This window comes from Sylvia atricapilla, chromosome 3 (genome assembly GCF_009819655.1).
Source record: "Sylvia atricapilla isolate bSylAtr1 chromosome 3, bSylAtr1.pri, whole genome shotgun sequence".
In the NCBI taxonomy this organism is placed as follows: domain Eukaryota; kingdom Metazoa; phylum Chordata; class Aves; order Passeriformes; family Sylviidae; genus Sylvia; species Sylvia atricapilla.
In genome coordinates this window covers 39,690,207-39,708,215 of record NC_089142.1, presented here as the reverse complement: position 1 = coordinate 39,708,215, position 18,009 = coordinate 39,690,207, and the positions used below count along the sequence as shown (strand labels likewise).

The following is an 18,009-nucleotide window of genomic DNA, read 5'->3' as shown; positions in this document are numbered from 1 at the left end:
TATGGTTGTCAACACTAACATTTAAAGGACAACAATTCAGAAAAGAAGCAAGGTGGTCAATTGATTCCTCCTGAATACTTTGGACAAACAACACTCAAATTTGGTTACTAACCTGATAGGCTGTTGAAACATGGCTCTTTGACGATTCAAGAGAAGGCATTTGTACTACCAGGGAGCAGCCTAGAGAATGAATACTGACTAGAAATGTCAAGTTTAAACTCTCTAATAGTGCAAAGTATCTCAAAAGTTAATGCAAATCCATCCTAAAGCTCTTTACATTAGCAGAATAGGGCAAAAAGGTCTTATTGGGACTCAAAGCATCACAGTTTCATTTGCTTTACTCTTGCCTTGCCAGGAAGAATAAATGACTTGGCTCCTTTACAGGGCACTGTCCCTGCCTTGCATTTCATCAGTCCCATCATAGCAAAGTCTGAATTTCTGACCATTCCTACTAGCTATTTTTGTCCCTCCTGCAGTCCCAGTGTGAGAGGCAAATTCACCTTTTCCGTTCCTCCAACTCCAGTATTTCAAAATTAAAGCTGGACCATGCACTTCTGCTAGAGGATTCTACCCAGCAGTATAGAGGCTATGACACATGGTATATGCAATGTAGAAGTCTACATACATTACAGTTTTTCTTAATCACTGGGGATAACTTTAGACAAAAATAATTTTGAACATTTGCATTTCTGATGACAGTAGAGTGGTAGGATCTCACAACAAATATTTGAGAGTGTTCATCACTTTTTATATCACTAAACAGGCAGTTAGTTCAATTTCTTATTTATCCATGTCATTTTTTTAATATTAATATTCCCATATGACAAATACATTACTTAAAACTGATTAATTGATTTTCAAGAGGAATCTTAGTTTACATAAATGGTCACATTTCACAAAATTAAAAAAAAAACAAAGGCCAGATTCAGTTCCATCTCTTATAAGGAGCATTAAGAAGTATACTATAGGAGGAAAAAATTATAGCTAGCAGAACCAATGTTTTTGCAAGCAGGTGCGAAGATAGTCACTAAAAAGACTGATCAAGAAAAAAAATCCAATAGCTTTAATATATTTTCTCCTCTGGATGGTTCAAGTTTAGAAATTAGGCACACCCTTTAGAAAAATTGAAACTAAGCTAACTGCACTTGTTTTACCTCAGGTACAGCATCTCTTTTCCATACACAAGCTAATATATCAATACTACAAGATCTAAATTTGTCTACACTGGGGTATCAACTGAGAGTTTTAGATATATTCAGCACTTGATTGCTGTCTGCAACCAGACTCTACCCATGCAACAGGTTCTGATGACCCTGTTCAGTCTGTGATATGACTGTGGTAAATATTTCCTTTTTTTCCCCTTATATTGTCCTAGCTAAATCTCCACTAGAGTTTATTTCATTGTGAAATAATTTTTTATTTTATTTTGCCTTTAAATATTTGGTTTCACTCTGGTCTCTCATTTATCCTTCTTGCCCTTCCCTTCCTTTCTCTTCCCTTGCCATTGTTCTATGTTTAACTGCAGTAAAGTATACACCTTAATTTCATGAAGGAATGAATACTGAAATATCCCAATATTTCAATGTTTACCTATAACTCTGGAATATCATCACATGATTGTATTATACAATGTGCCCGTGTCCTATAAAGCAGTCCAGTTGCTCTTTATTGTGAAGTTCAGCTCTCTTATCTGTTATGTTTTGTTTGGTATGATACGATAGTGTGGAATAATAATAAGAGCATTAAAATTGCATGATTGCAGTATTGTAAAAATACAACTGCTGTTGGTCAAGTACAAATGAAAAATGAATGCAGTTCCTCACCAAATTTGGATGACCATTTTAAAAGCAGTCATCTAAAACCAGGCAGTGTTTAGAAATGCATGACTATAATGTTTACCCATGAAGAAAACAGTGTTTCTTTATCATTCCAAAGAACCATATGTCTCCTTTAGTGGATCATACCAGTTTCTTTCGTGGAGGCTAGTAAGGGTCATTAAACACCAATGGGTCTCTGAGTCCTTCTTCAGCGTCAATGACATTGCAGGCTTCACCAGGGATCTCATTTTACTTCTGTACAAGATCTTCAGGGCAAGGGAGGCAAATGAACTATGAAAAACATAATCACTGCTTTTACTGTTGCCCTTTTTTGTCATAAAAATTCCATTTATTTAAATTCCATTAAAAAATACATTTGCCTCCTGAAAGCATAAATATATACTTTTGTCATAATTTTTCATTATATAAAATAATTTTATCATTCTTTTGGGGAGGGGAAAAAACTCTCCATAATAAATATTACACGAAGTTGTCACAAAAAGTTTGCGCCAAAGCCAGTGATTAACAAAGAAAATTTCTCTAGAAGAGTTTATCAGAGATGACAAGAAAATATTTCTCAAGCACCTGAGGGAATTAGCAGTCTAACATTCTTTATCAGAAGTTACTTGAGCACCAAGGTTCAGCCTTTCAAAAGTACCTGGGCCTTTAACTCACATTTTAATTTAAGAGAGTTAGACACTCAAAACCTATGAGGATCTAGAATTCAGGATGAAAAGCCTTACAGAAAGTCAAGGGGATTTGAGTTATCAAAGGCTAGATTTTTTAAAAAGTATTTAGGGAACTCAAGAGTCAGAGATAGGTGCCTAGCTGATTTTTTTTTCAAAGTAGAGTGAAGAAGGGTTAAGTCCCTAACACTCCCTGAGATTAGTGTGTTCTTAGAAAGTGCTAACTACACTTTTGGATCTAAATACCTTTTTATAAAGTTTCCTTGAACTGGTTTGAAAGTGGCTTTATCATCTGAATGCAATGATTTATCCTATGCTTAATTCCTTACCTCCCAAAGATTGCCATAGACCTGCTTTACACAGCTAATTTTGTGTCATAATCTTGATGGAAATGAACAGAATTAGAAAACAAAAATCTTATTTGAACAAAGTGTGGTTGGTATTTGAATTCAGAAGTTCATTAATTTTCAGGGCTGAAAATAACAGGCAGTTCTGCTCCACTGTGATCATACTTGGAAGAGCTGTTAGATCCTGAGCACGTTCAGCTTCATGAATTCACCCTGTATATGTTAAGCAGCCCACATCACCAGCATGTCTGTATGAAGTCATACTGTTAGCAGTGCCAGAGTCCGACAATACGAATGACTAACTTGCTTTCACCGTATTTGCTACAGCTGGGAAGATGAGGGGTACAATGTACAAGGAATTTCAACAATGCAAATCTGGCAAAGATGCAGTTTCAGATTTTGATTTCTGAGGAAGCAGAATTTTTTTTCCTGGTTGCACTATACCATGGTTATCTGCAGCTCTATTTTTTTTAGCCCCTGTCAATTTATTTCTTGCTTTTATAATTTATTCATATAATTATCTTATCTAAATATAAATTTCCCTGTAACAGTTCTCAGTAAAATGAACCCACTCTTTAGTACTGAAAACGTTAGTTCCTTCCTGAGTCATGTTTGATTTCTTTTCCTGCACTGACTGGCTTCTGAACACAGTGCCTGATGGTAAGCTTTGTCAAGAGATGCTGAGATATAAAGAACAACAGGTTACCTCATAATCTCTTCTTGTTAATGCTTGTTCTGGAGAGCACCTGCTGTCTTTAAAAGGGATTTGAGTGACCCAAGATTAAGAAGTCTCCCTACAACAATTACTGTTCTTATCACTGAAGAATACTCATACCAATGTGACATCTTCCTGATGGTTTCAAATTCACAGACAGAGGGAGAGATAAGAGTCAAAGAACCATACAGTGTGCAATTATAAGACATCAAACCAGTCCAGTACAATTCCATTTTGGAGAAGAGCAATGCTATTAGGTTAATTGATTTCTGCCTGGAAAGTAACTATTAAGAAAAAAACACCCTCTGATTTCATTTAAGAAATTTTAAAATGCAGTGTTGCCTGGAGTATTTATAATCCCCTTTCTGGATCAGCCTTACTGGGCAAATAGCATAAGGCGCACAGAGACACTGAAGATATCACATAACCTAACATCAGCAGTGATTCAGAGAAGACAATAAATCTTGACATTACCACGGACTATCCCTTGTTGTCCCTTTGGTTTAAAACATACAAAAGTATGGACTTCTGTTCTACTGAAGTCAAATTTGTGATATAAATAAAGGATTACCTGCCATGACACCCCTCATGGTATGTCCCTTACTCCTCAAAACATTTTTCCAAGCCTGTTTAACCACTGAGCTCCTATCACCACCACTTACATTGACAGTATTTGTTAAAGCTTGTTCCTTGAAACATTACCCAAAGTCATCAATATTTTTAAAATTAATGTGGGAGGATGACATTTTCAAGAAGATTGTACCAATTGTACCCACTGAATCCACCCATCTTTGCTTCTTTCTGACATTCTAGGCACAAGAAAAGGACATGAACTATAATTCTGTTTGTTCTCCTCTTCCTCCTTCAACTCAAGATCCTAGAGATAATGTCTTTAAGAAATACAAAATAAAAAAATCCTATATATCAAAAAGTACTCTTTCATACTAACTGAGAAAGTGGACTTGCTGGGAACCCTCCTTTCTCCAGTCTGAGGGCATGTTGAGGTCTCCAGATGATCAGTCTTCTAGGTTAGAGCAGTAATGTCTACACCATCTAAATTGTTTACATGTTATATGAAGCAAAATGGAATTAACCTAATTTTATTTTCAAGCAAAGAAAAAACAACTAGAAAAACCCACAGACTGATTAGAAACAGAAATTAATTATTTCAAATCAGATGCAAATGGTAGATTTGCCAGAAGAAGTAACACAAGGCAACAGTGAGAAAGGGTAATTGAAGATTGTCATCCTGGATGCTCCATGATGGAAAGCCAAGACTGCAGTCTGATACAGCTCAAGAAAAATTTGGCTGTCCCAAGTCAAGAAAGCAAATTATCTAACATTGAATTACTTTTGCTTGGTTCTGTTTAGGATCCCTCCAGTGGAAGAGAATACAGCTGACTTCTTATAAGCCCTTTATTCAAAAATGCATTAGAATATTTTTGCTAATAATATTTTTGCTATTTTCATGCTAATAATGAAACTTGAAGGATAATCTCAATACAACTTCAGAGTACATTTTCACAGCTGTCCTCCTGACTGTAGAACACCTGATATCCATTGATTATATCCACAGTGGTAAGAAAAAAAGCACAAACAGCAACCAAATTAATTAGTAAGCTGCAGCATGCTGCCAAAAGCAGGATGGCTAAACATTAACTTTATTGGGGTCTGTGCATCTACCATGTCAATGAATATTATGTTTGCATCCCCACAGAAATTGCATCAGCTACATTGAAATCCCCGGTGATATATGGTGATCTACTGAAATTGAGACAAGAAGGTAGACTTCTGTTTGTCTGGATTGTTCACAGAAATCCAAACCCTTCCAGTGAACCACCGACCAGTTATTATACAACAAACCCCACTGGCACCTTCACAGCTTGCTCAGCTGTTGTGCCATTATGTAGTTAGGAAGCCCTTAATCTTCAGGCTGACATAGGAGCAATGGGTCTACAGGCTAAAATTTCATACACAATTTGGCTGAAAACTAATTACTGCCTGTTATTCCAGCTACTTTCCTCTGAGTAGAAGAGTAGGGGGACAACACCAAATGCACTGCTTTTACTGCCTCATGCTTTGTGCTATGAACTGCAACTGTGAAAACATTACTACAAAAAATAAAGCTATTTCTATCTTTCAGGAGTATAAAAGATTCAGAAAGTCATAAAAGTCAGAAAGTCATAAAATGCTGCTGGTCAAGATGTATCCCTCAAGATACAGGCTTAATTTACTCCAGATTAAAATTCTGTTCTCCAGGTTCCAGCTGAGGACATATTTTTACAATCATTTCCAGTGAAATGTACATTTTCAGATCTAAGCAACAGTCCCTAAAATGAGGCTTTGTGATACTGGAAATGAGTCTACTAAAGGCAATTAGGACACAAAGCTTTATGCTCTTGTGTGTAACTCTTGAACTCCAGTGGGACTGTTCAGATTGTGCAAAGCAAGAAACATGAATCAGCCTTTGCAGGATGAGGGACTTCATGTAACATCACTAATAGCATCACAATATGCTATTGAAAATTCAAACAAGCATAAAGATTATTCTAAGTGAAAACTGTTGCTCATTAAGTATATAGTAGATCAAACAGAATGAAGCAAATATGACAAGGGAACTGAAAAAAACCAGCAGTAAAATCAAAGCATGCAGACATGTATATAGCATGGTTTACCAAAGGTTAAAGAAAATACAAAAAAATAAAGAGATAATGTGCTTCAAAATTCAATAATCATGGAGAAAATATGAATTAATAAGGAAAACTACATTTTAAAAAGTAGTATTTGTGATGTACAAGATATTTGAGCCAGATTTCTACATATATATTTTTAAATGGCAAATCACAGCTTTTAAGCACAAAAAGCTTCTTCATAATCAGAGAGTGGTATAAGAAATGTTCTTAATGAAACAGTTGCACTATCTTCTGCCACAATATCCTTTGATGACAAATTGTGCTTCAAAGCGAGAGCAAGTGAGTTCAGATTCTTATTCTGAATTCCCCCATAGGAATCCATACCTTTATCTTTCTTCTGACTATAGGTATAGTCTGAGCAATTAGGAGCCCATGAACAAAGCCCACCCTTTCCAACTTCTTTCCTATGTAATATTTTCTTTTTATTATAGTTATTTATTGGACACTGATTTAAATACTTCCATGTACTTTTTTATTTCAGTTTGGAAAAGGACAACCATTTTGACACATTTTTTCAAGTAAACAGCGTGTTTCAGCACTTCTCATCATGCATTCATATTCACCACCATTTTTTTAAAAAAAATAAAATTAAACTATAGCTTTTGCAGGAGATGTAATTTATTTCCAGATAGTCCGTTAACAGTTCTTCCACATTCTACACTGAAAACATTTTTACATCTGTATGCTATTTCTTCCCCAGTTTTTGTTCTCACTGTCTGACCAGATCAGCTGAACTCAATCCACACCATTCTCTAAAGGTTGTTGAATTATAAAATAAACTCATTTGTGCATCATAGGAAAATTATCCTATGAGATTCTCCTTTACATGTCAGCCTCACCCTTTCCAATCTTAAAAAATACCTTTGGAATCGAATTTGCAGTGTAGGAGTGGCATATACTTTTGATATTCAACTAGTTACAATTGCGCTGTCTATCTCACCATAGTTTTTAATGACTTACAAATTTCAGAAACGTCAAATTCACTAGAAAGCGGGTAGATAAGAAGACAACATAAGTTTAATGATACAGCCACATGGTGGACTTATAGAGCAGTATGATTATCTGCAATTCTCACTGCCTTCTCTCAGGAAGAACATGAGTGACAGTATTAAGAAGACACTACATCCTGAGCACTATTTCTGAGCCAAGGTCACTTTGGAACAACTCTGATTTTCAGAGGAGAATGCCAGAGTGCTGGCAGAAACACACCATTGAGCTACCAGAACCCTCGGTGTGACCCAGCACAGCAGCTCCCATGTGTTTTAATAATGCAGCTGGTCTCAGAAATGACCAGAAGAAACTTCCTATTCATTTATCACATTGCATCCTCATGTACATTAAGCTTTATTTTTTAGGCAGTGGCCAAGGCTGACTGGGCCCCTGGCAATTCTAAATTATACTAAGGCTAACAACATTGTAAATCAGGCAGGAAACTTTAAAGCCACCTTTGGCCACAAGGACTATCAATCCTTTAACCCTATTAGTCACAACTAGAATCCAGCCCAAATGTCTGCAGTCTTAAGCAAGATACCATCTCTGATGGGCAGTTTCCTTCAGACTTAAACTAGTCCAGTGACAAAACAGCTTTCTTCCCCCACAACCTATGGAGGAGAGAAAAAACAGGGAGAAATAGGATGTTTTCCATGAAAGAGAATTTATATGCAAAAAAACTGTGCTCCTGCTACAACCAGCAGTCTACAGTAGAATATTTTTAGGATACAGATAATTCTGGCTTAGTTCCACAAAATAAACGGTAGAGCTGCCTCAATTTAATTACCACCCCATGAAGAAATCTGACAGCCCCAGTGCAGTGCTTAGTAAGCATTTTACCTCAGACAGCTTGAAGATGTATTGTAGAACTGAAATTACAATACATACCATGACTTGTTCTGTCATCCTACTTTGGGAATGCAGCATGCATGTCTCTATAATGAGCTGTCTGATATTCACCCACTTCACCTGTAAGAAACAAGAGTAAAATGTAAGTAACCATAAGTTGGAATATTAGTTGAAGGCAAGCTAAGGTATTCATTTTTGGGAGATGGTTTCAGATTATTCTAACTATCTATACAAGTTTAATACATAATTTACTTATATTTACATTTTGATATTTCCAAATTATTAATTATTACAATATGAGGGGAAAAAACCCAAACCAAAACCAAATTACCTATAAACTCCGTTCTCTTTCTTGCATTTCTGCTTACAAAATTCCTGGAAAGTATTTTAGGGACACAATTCCTATTAGCACATGATAAAACACTATAAGTCAAGAACACATATGTGTTATTCTTATTAAGAAAATTAACTCTGCAGGAAAAAATTTTCTCTGCTACAATCAAAAACCAAAAAAGAAAAACAATATATTAAAGCCAAAAAAAAATTGGATTTTTTTTTTAAATCTAGACTAATGCTGTTTTATCTTATTTTGTAAATATAAGTATTTATGCTTAAAAGTATATGCTAGTCCGCACTTCTCTGAGTATCATGAAATTATGTATCTTTATTAAAAACCCAAATAAGTGAATCATCTTTTTTTTTCCAGCAGAAGATTGAAATTTATTTATTCATATGAAGCAAGAGAAAATTGAGAAGCTTTTTTTTTTTTTTAAATTATGCCATTACATCAGAATTGGACTGTGCCACCCTTCCTCTGTCTAAACAATTTTTAGGAAGTGTCTGAAAAAGCAGTTAAGCCTAGGCTAAATTTTAAAACACTCACCTCAAGAAACTATTCATATTTATAAGGCCCACCTAAAGCATCCAAAAATCAATGAGTTTTCATTGAATTAATCACTGACTGAATACCACTGTGAGGTAAGTGTCATAGACTGAATAATGCTTAATGCCATCTCAGAACCCAGGAATTGTGGAAAAGAACTGACATGATTCTTCTTTTTCCCATTTGAATTAAAAGAAAAAGTCATTGCAATAAACACAGGTAGAAAAAGAATTTTCAGATTATATTAGAAACCTTGGAGTCCAGATCATGCTAGTTTGGCACTCTACAGTACATGTAATACAATCAGTGCTCATAAGTTTAGGAAATTATTTGGAAGATAATTTAAAATTTAGGATTGAAATATCTTTATAAGCAGTAAAATACCAACAATTTGTGATCTTATATGCTCATTTATGCTTGGTCTTCCTTTTTCTGTTTACAGCACCTATATTTATTTAAGTCAGCACTCCTTTCCTTGAGATTTCCTCTGAACAGTGATAAGATACTCAAAAGTAATTGGGCAGAACACACATCAGAAAAAAAATCTTGGCATTGTATACTTAGCTGTTTCTGAAGACCAACCCCTCTCTCAGATAACTCAAGAATTTAAAAGACAAAAGGTCAAGAATCCTAAAATGTTGAATTGAAATAAAACAAGCTAGATTACACAAAAAACCCCTGATACATAAAGGTCAGAAGAGAAGATGATCCAATCCATTTAAAAAGTTAAAATATACCTGAGCAAATCACTTCCTATATTTTCTTCATTTAAAAAAAAAATAAGTGGAAAAACATCTGCAAGATAAAATATAGATTTGATTGGCCAAATGTTGGCTCCCTTACAAACCCTATGTACAATTAATTGGATTTGTTTCTTACCCATTATTTTGAGTATGAACTATTTTGCAAACTTTATTTTCTTTCTCTTATACCATATTTCGTTCTTTCAAAAATAGAAATATTCCATCACCTTTCCTTCAGGCTGACAGGGTTACAGAAAACAGAAGTACCTCAGGATTTTGAAAGCACTTCCCAGTCACTATTACTTGAAAGCAAGAGTTTTAACTCTCAAAGAGGCATGATGTCCAAAAAGAAACAATACTCTGAAAAAAGATGAAAAATTGTAGATTACTTTCACAGGCTCTTATTCTACAATGGAAAAAATAGCCACATTCTAGCCAGGCTTCTTTGAAAAGAATATTTTCCTTTTATACAGAGATAAAAAGCAAAGCTTTCAGGTCAGAGGCTATAGGGGAAAAGAGCTAATGTCTCCCCTGCTTTGATGTTACAAGTAGTGCCTCGTTACAGAAGCGTATTAGACCTACCAGTAAACTGAGCCAACATATTTAATAACCAGTTTCAGTATGGGTGACATATGGAACATTCTGTACATAACACAGCAAGCAGTCATGTGCATTACCAACAATACACAGACCTTTACTTTAAGGTGTTTCCATTGCTTTAAAATATGGCATAGCTAAAAGGTAATTTTTGATTTATAGATCCTGTAGGAAGACTTCTTAAAAGTGTATCTGTAACAACTATGGACAGTAAACCAGGATTAAGAGTTCCTCTCTGGGTAGCATAACACATATAATGGGGTTTTTACTGGTGTGTAATATCTGGAAATAGCATGTTTCAGTCTGTGAGTACTCAACACAGCAGTGATTAATGGTAATTGGTGCCTCATTTGCTTTGGAAGCTGAAGGGCTGCAGGTTGGAGGAACTAGCCCAAAACAGCATGGTCTGGGTGCCCTTTTCTTTCAGATCCCTGGGAGTTGAAGGACCAAATGCACCAACTTGTGTGGGTCCTAATGCACCAATGCCTCTAATGGAGCAATTTACGCATTAACTTCTGGAACAGCATATCTCAAAATTCACAATATGCTAGAAGGACATCGATAAATGTGTACCTTAAAAATCAACCAAAAATATTAATTAAACCAGCACCAAGCTGTATAACAGTAAGAGACATCCTTAGAAAAACAAACAAACAAACAAACCTAATTATTTTTTACTTACTTTTTTCGTACCCACGTAAATTAAAACTTGGTAGGAGTACTAATCCTCAAATGAACAAAAATAATGTTTACTCTCTTAAGTATTTGATATCCTCCAGCAGACCTCTACATACCATAAAGTGTAATTTCTGACTGAGTTTTCTATAACTTGGGAAATTATGTTTGTTTGGATATTATTAGTGAAATACTAATTGCTAAGTAGAGACTACTGATCATGCAAATATGAAAATTACATTAATACTATTTATATACCCTGTAGTTTGAGCATTGATAGATAGATTGGTAGATAGAGAGACTGTTCACCAAAATCTCAGGCAATCAGAAAGCTGAAATGCAAAGACCCTACATTTGAACCACAGGCAGATAAACCCTGGCAACTTTTCTTGTGCATAGAGGAACTTCTGCAACGTCTCTAGATTTCAGCCAGAAGTGAGACACAGCAAGAAGGAAAACAGGGGTTTCTAAAGGAATTTCAGTAGGGAGTCTCTGCAGGAAAGATGGAAAGTATTCAAAAGAAATGGAAAACCAGTAAAAATACTGGTAATGGAAAAGTGAAAAGGAACATGAGTTCAGGGAAAAGTTAAGAAAAAGGGAATAAAAAAAGCTAGATATATGAGGAATGTTGATAAAGAAAGAAAACTGCAAAAAAATAAAAAATGGAAAACCTTAAATAGAGAGGAACAAGGGAAATACCAGTTTCACTAAGTGTTTCCTGGTACAGCAGCAAAGAAACAAATCACTCTCCCTATAGGTTCAGGTTCCTGCCACAAAAAGTCCAGGAGGAGTTTTTGAGCCTGATTATTTTTAACAGATTTCCAAATTACATTTTTAGCTTTGCAAGCTTTATTTATAAATATATTTAAGATGAATGATTCACTGGAAATATTGGAGAGCACAATGTCCTAAATAACCACAGCTTTTCTAGAATCGGTTTCCACGCAGGTAAGACAGGTTTTAACTGATGATGCTGGCTTCAGAATGCTATGAAATCACACTTTCCCTCTGCTGGAAGCTACACCTCCAAAAACACAGATGTCTGAGGGGAGCTCATCTTCCCGTCCCTCCTGCTGTAAACACACTGTGCCTTTTGAGGTCGTATAAACTCTTCACTACAGAGACACAAACATGTGCTGTATGGAAAAGAGGTGCAGCAGAAAAGGCTCACAAGCCCCATCACAATACCATCAGGAGCAGAGGGTTGTAAACCAGGACCCAAACCCACAGCTGCATTCATCTCCTGAGGTGCCTCAGACCTCTTAACAAGGACAACAAAAAAAAATGTGGACTTGTTTTTTCAGTGGAAGGTATGAGACACAAAGATTATATTTTGTTTCTCTCAAATGACTGGAAGTGACGATGTTGTGATGGACCATGTCTCTTTTTCTGTTTCAACATTTGCTTTGGAAATCTCCAGATTTTCCAGATATTTATAGGCTACCTCCTTACTAACACAACTTTGAAATTCTTAAAAACTCTCTGCTCTGATGTGCCAGGTTTTCGTCCTGCCTCCACACCAATTTCCACCTTACTGCTGAAGTATCTGGAATGGCAGGTGGGCTCCCTAATTCCTTTTTCTTTTCATATGTTAGTATGACTCTATTTCATCTAGATCAGAATGGTTTTTAGATTTATTTTCTCCCCTTTCCTTTGGAGAGCTCCCATTCCAGCTCCCATAGCAGGACCAGAAGGAACAGGCGAGGGTTTCCAGGTGGGAAGTAAGCAGGGTGATTTTTGTGTGCAACTCACAGCAAGGTAGGGTGCAGCCATAGGGATCCCCAACAGGTTGGTGTGCTTCCTCCCCCAGAACACCTCCTTTTTGTGCTTGTTTTTTCATCAATAATGAGACACTGGGAACAAAGACCATCCAGTGCTTGTGCTTGGGGAAAAGAAAAAATAAACAAACAAACAAAAGATCTCTACTGCTACCAAGAAATAGCGATGAGACTTTTCTTTAGAAAGCTATGTGACTTATAAACAATATATGACTGCCATGTGCTAAAAAGGAACAAGGTCTCTAGTGAGAAAGAAACGAAGTGTCATTCTTAAAACACAAAGTCAGGAGATACAAAAGGGCATACATCATTTCCCTCTGAAATTGTATGATAAAATGACAGCAAAAATCAGCTTAGAAGCAACATGTGAACTAGCCTTCTGTGCCTCCTGCTCTCTTCCTTCCAAGACTAAATGGATCTGTGTCTCTCTTTTGTCACATTGTTGTAACTTTCATTCAGTCTCCCCACTTCACCTTGACCGCATCTGAACAGTGACAATATGTTTCTTGTTCTTCACACTTTTCCCAGCAAGGATCACTGACAGCCTCTTACTTTGTATTTTCTCAGCTTTTCAGGCAGGGATTTTTTTTTTCCTTCTTTCTCCCCCAGCCATCATCATTGCTATTTGGAGAGAATTTGGTTCAATTTCCATTTTAAACATGAAATGTTTGAATTAGCTCATAATATCTCCCAGCTTGCAGAGGAAAGAGATGGTCTTTAAAAAAGAAAAAAAAAAAGTTTCATTTTCTACAAAATAATAAATGAAAAGCTGCAGAATAATCTTAAATCATTTTATACTGCACATAGAACTTCAAAATAATGAGATCTCTTCAATTTGGAAATGATTTGGGTTCTAGGCATATGAATCAGATAGAGTTGTAAAATTATTAGAACACAGCAACATCGTTCATAAGCACTTCAGTTCAGAGGTGATCAAAGATTCTGGACTTGCAGAGCAATTTACCTGGCATTTGCAGGAAAGCCTCACTCTTTCAAACTGAAGCACTCTTAACACTATGAAGAACTTCAATAATTTTAAATTGGCGTGTACCGTACATGCCTAGAAATCCAATTCAGGTTTTAAATAAAAACAGTATAACTTCAGAAGCATGAAGAACCCACCCCCAATAGAACAGCATTCTAGCCTTTCCAATTCAGCCTAGCTCTTATTTCCCCCATGCTAGGATTCCTGGCATGACGAGTTGCTGAAAACATTAGAGAGGAGTGGGGTTTTTTTTTTTTCCTTTTTATCCTTGCCTTCTGATTATCTATGACTGTTCTCCTAAACTCAGTAAACCTCTGGACAGCCTTAGTCTGAAAGCTGATTTTCAAGGTGTGAATGCTAGTTTTAAACAGTTTTAAATATTTTAAATTAAAAATAGAAGACAATGTTTAAGCCAAATCAAAGATGTAATATCTTCCCAACCAAAACTTTAATTATGATGAGTTTACGTTTGCAAATTATATATGTACACACACATATATATATAATTTAGCTGAGCTTAGGCTTGCAAATAGCTGAGGTTTGCAAATAGATGTTCTTAAGGGAAACGCAGAGTACACCGAGTTCTGAAACAATATTGACAGAATAGGAAAATAAAATTAAATCTAAATTTTAAAAATTACATCTCAACTACGCAAGGAAAATATCATGGAAAGTGCCCTGTGCAAGACAGGTATTGTGTTGACCCAGCAGATCCACTGCTTTCATGCAAGTTGTCCTGCTGTGTAAAACAGACTCCTGTCACCAGCAAACCGGTGATGCCTCTCCAATTTCCATAGCATGCAACCACCTTTGCAACCAAACTGGCCAAACCAGAACCTCTTCCTTGGGAGTGGTCACATAAGAGCTACAATCTAGAGAAACTCCAGGGTTTTTTCCTTATGGACACAGAGGTATGATGGTGTAAGATGTATATGAGGCAACCAGTGATATTTCAGGTAGGATGAGGTTTTGACATTCGGTTATGGAAATATTCTATTCAGTTCTAACCAGGTGCTAGAAAGACATCAACGTAAGACCTTGGTAATGCTGGGGACAACCGGTGCACCAGAAACAAGTAGGTGGAGGGGATCAATCAGATTAGGTGACCCCAAATGTCTCCCCCAGGCTTTAAAACCACACAAAATTTGTTTTGGTTTCATGCGGGTGATGCAGTGATGGAGCGAAAAGCCCCAGACAGCATAATCAACTTTTGTCACAAATGGATAAGACTTGCTGCCATTATTATAAATTTTACCCCATGTAAGTAGCTTCTCCAATACACAGCATACTAAATACTTTTGTTTGGGAAGGAATGGGAAGTCATCTGGTTCAACCCCTAATTCAAGAGAGAACCAAAAATCAGGTTGCTCAGGATTTTGTACTGTCAAGATCAGAATATCTCCAAGGATGTAGTTTATAAATCACTAATACTTCTTCATGTTCTTCCTCTTTTAAATTACAGTATCCTAAAATAAGGAATTTTTAAGTTTTGTACCTGAGACATTGATAGTCAGGTCTGTTTCTAGAGATAGAACATATATATGAAATATTAACGTGATATAAACCAATGCAGGTGTCCTTGAATGTTTTTAGTTCTACCAGAGTTCATGTGATCTATGATAAGAATTCTGTTCTGTTCCCCATGGGCTACAGCTTAGCCTCAAGACTTAGAGGATGTGTGACTTAGTGTGAATTTAGTGGAGACTATGATGTCTATAAACCCTCACAAAATCTCACATTAAAAAAAAGGTATTAGTAGGTTTCTACCTCAAACTATGCCAGGCTCACTGTCAGACAGCAAAACTGCTTACAAATATCCATCATAATATTCTCAGGCTTATAAAATTAATTTAGCTCCTTGTGGTGCAGACTGACAGGAGCTAGAAGTAAATGCATTTTAAGGAATGCACTCTCTTTTCTCGAAAATAGAAAAGTACACTTAACCTCTCCAGAATCTTTCAAATAACGAAACCTGAATTATCTGTAACTCAACAAATGTGTGACAAAGCTTGAGGACCAAACCACAACTGTTGGACACAAAATTGTATGTTTCAGATGCATCTTAATTATTTTCTACCAGATATGACTTTTCTTTCCTACATTTGCTATGTGTGAAGCTCGAAAATAAACTTGTTTTAGAAATTGTAGAGAAGAATTGTAGTCATGACTTCAAATGGGAAACTATCTACACACTCACTATTAAATGTAGATGCAGGCAGAAAAAGATAAGACATTACCAGCAAGCAAATAGTTTCCAATGCCTAAATTCTTCTTAATTTTAACTGCAGTTTTAAATGACATTTAACCCTATTTAATGTGCATAATTTATTTCAGGAAAAAAACATTTTAGCTTACATTTAGTATTTAACTTTGATGCTTACCTACTGAAATAAACTATATGGGAGAGAAATGTTTTCCTATCTTTCACGAAGCTGTTATTCAGGCCTGCTCTGTAAGACAAGGTTTTTCAAAAAAAAGAAAAAAGTAGTTAATGATACTACAACTATTTTGTGTAGTAGCAAGATGATTCCTATAATTTTTGAACCAAAACCTCAAAAAACCCATGACATAACAAAAATCTAGGACTTTTAATCTGCAGATAATAGTTCAGCTTCCTCACTGTGGAAGATTATTTTTGTGCTTTGAGCAGTTTAATCTGGTAATTAAGAATTCCCTTTATGCACACAGAAACTGTCTGAAATCAGCTGCCTTCAGCCTTTCCAGAAGCCTCAGGCCAGGAGGAGAAAAAGGTAAATAATGTCAGAAAAAGTGTATAAGCTCAATAAACTCTACTAATAACTTCATAGATTTCCCTGTAGGACTCACCTCAACCTCTTAATATGTTTTAAAAGCCAAGCTGCCTAATGTCCTAAGATTAAAAATATGATAACAAATTTTTAAATACCATTTTCAGTACTAATTTGAGAAGATTTTGAACAAAGTCAAAACCAGCAGCTCTCATTTGCTTTTGCTGTAGTTTTTTTCAAAAAAAAGTACTAATTTTTTGTCTCCAGGCTTGAGACAAAGACAAAAAATGAGAGAGAGAATGTTTTAAAAGAGTGAAAAAAGACTAAAATAAGGCTGCAGGTTTTTACAATTAATCAAATAGATGAGTTGTCCTCCCCTCATAAATAAATAGCCCTTAAGATATAAGCAAAGAAAATTGTTTTCCATTCTAAGTGGAGAATGTATTCCCCTTTTTACCAGATCCCCATCAGATAACAACAGAATTTTGAAAAAGGAAGGATTGTGGTTTGGTGGGACCACCTTGAGAGAACAGTTCAAAATGAGAGATGAGCTGAAAAGGGTTTTCTACATATTCCCTCAGTGCAGAGGCTCTTGAATGCGTCCTCTCACCTACCTGAGCTACACTGGAAAACTGCTGCCAGAGGAGGGACTACCCTCCTCTTTTAAAGGCATCAGCATAAAGCAAGGCTTAGTGTGTTGAGACTTTGTGCTTCTCTAAGGACTAAATTCCTCTTGAGTGTAGAATAATTAAAATAATTCTCCGTTCATGACAGACTAAGAGAAATTACTTTAGATTTAAAAGAATCAAAATTTGTTGAATCTGTTCTTGTTACATGTTTGCACAACTTAGTCCAAGTGGAAGGATCTTAAACTAGAAAAAAGCATATATATCTTCTTGCTAATAGATGATTTGCCCAAAGAAGTTACTAAGTTGGATGATAAACTGGATACTAAATGGACTGATAGGCAGTGTAAAGTCACTTCTTACATTTCTAGCACATGATTTTAAAATACTCTGGTATTTAATCTTTTCCTCCACCAGACCCTCCACCTCATACAAATTTGGAAAGAAACATTCCAGGGATGGGAAAAAAATACAGGAGATCTTGTGTCCAGAAATGCCTGATCCTGCTCTCTGGACTAATGGGTGATGTGAGTTCAGCACTCGCCAGTACAGCAGCTCATTAACTTGCCTTAACTTAACCCAGGTGGGGCACCAGGGCAGCAAGGAGCCCTCTCTGCTTCACCAAAAGCTCCTGTGACCACACCGCTTGCCTTGGATTAGTTCCCACAATTTGAATGTGCCAGTGTTGCAGCAGTCTTCTTGTTAGAGGGTAGAAATGAGCCAAGACACAGACTTCTTGTTTATCACAGCACAAAAAGGGTCTTGGTTTATTCCTCTTTACAGCTCAGCCATCCTGATTCCCAACTATTCACTGTCTCTGGTTACAGCAAGTTCCTGCTGTAGGTTTCCCTTGCAGCCTCTGACTCCTGGTTATTTCC

The 18,009-nt window shown here is 36.1% G+C and overlaps 1 long non-coding RNA gene across 1 annotated transcript in view; it reads right to left on the bottom strand.

The window, feature by feature from the left end:
* LOC136358401 (uncharacterized) overlaps nucleotides 1-18,009 on the bottom strand; it is a 47,795-nt gene that overhangs the window by 26,038 nt on the left and 3,748 nt on the right. The window contains exon 2 of the long non-coding RNA XR_010743083.1: nucleotides 8,137-8,217. This is a non-coding gene — a long non-coding RNA (uncharacterized lncRNA). The remainder of the gene's footprint in view (nucleotides 1-8,136; nucleotides 8,218-18,009) is intronic.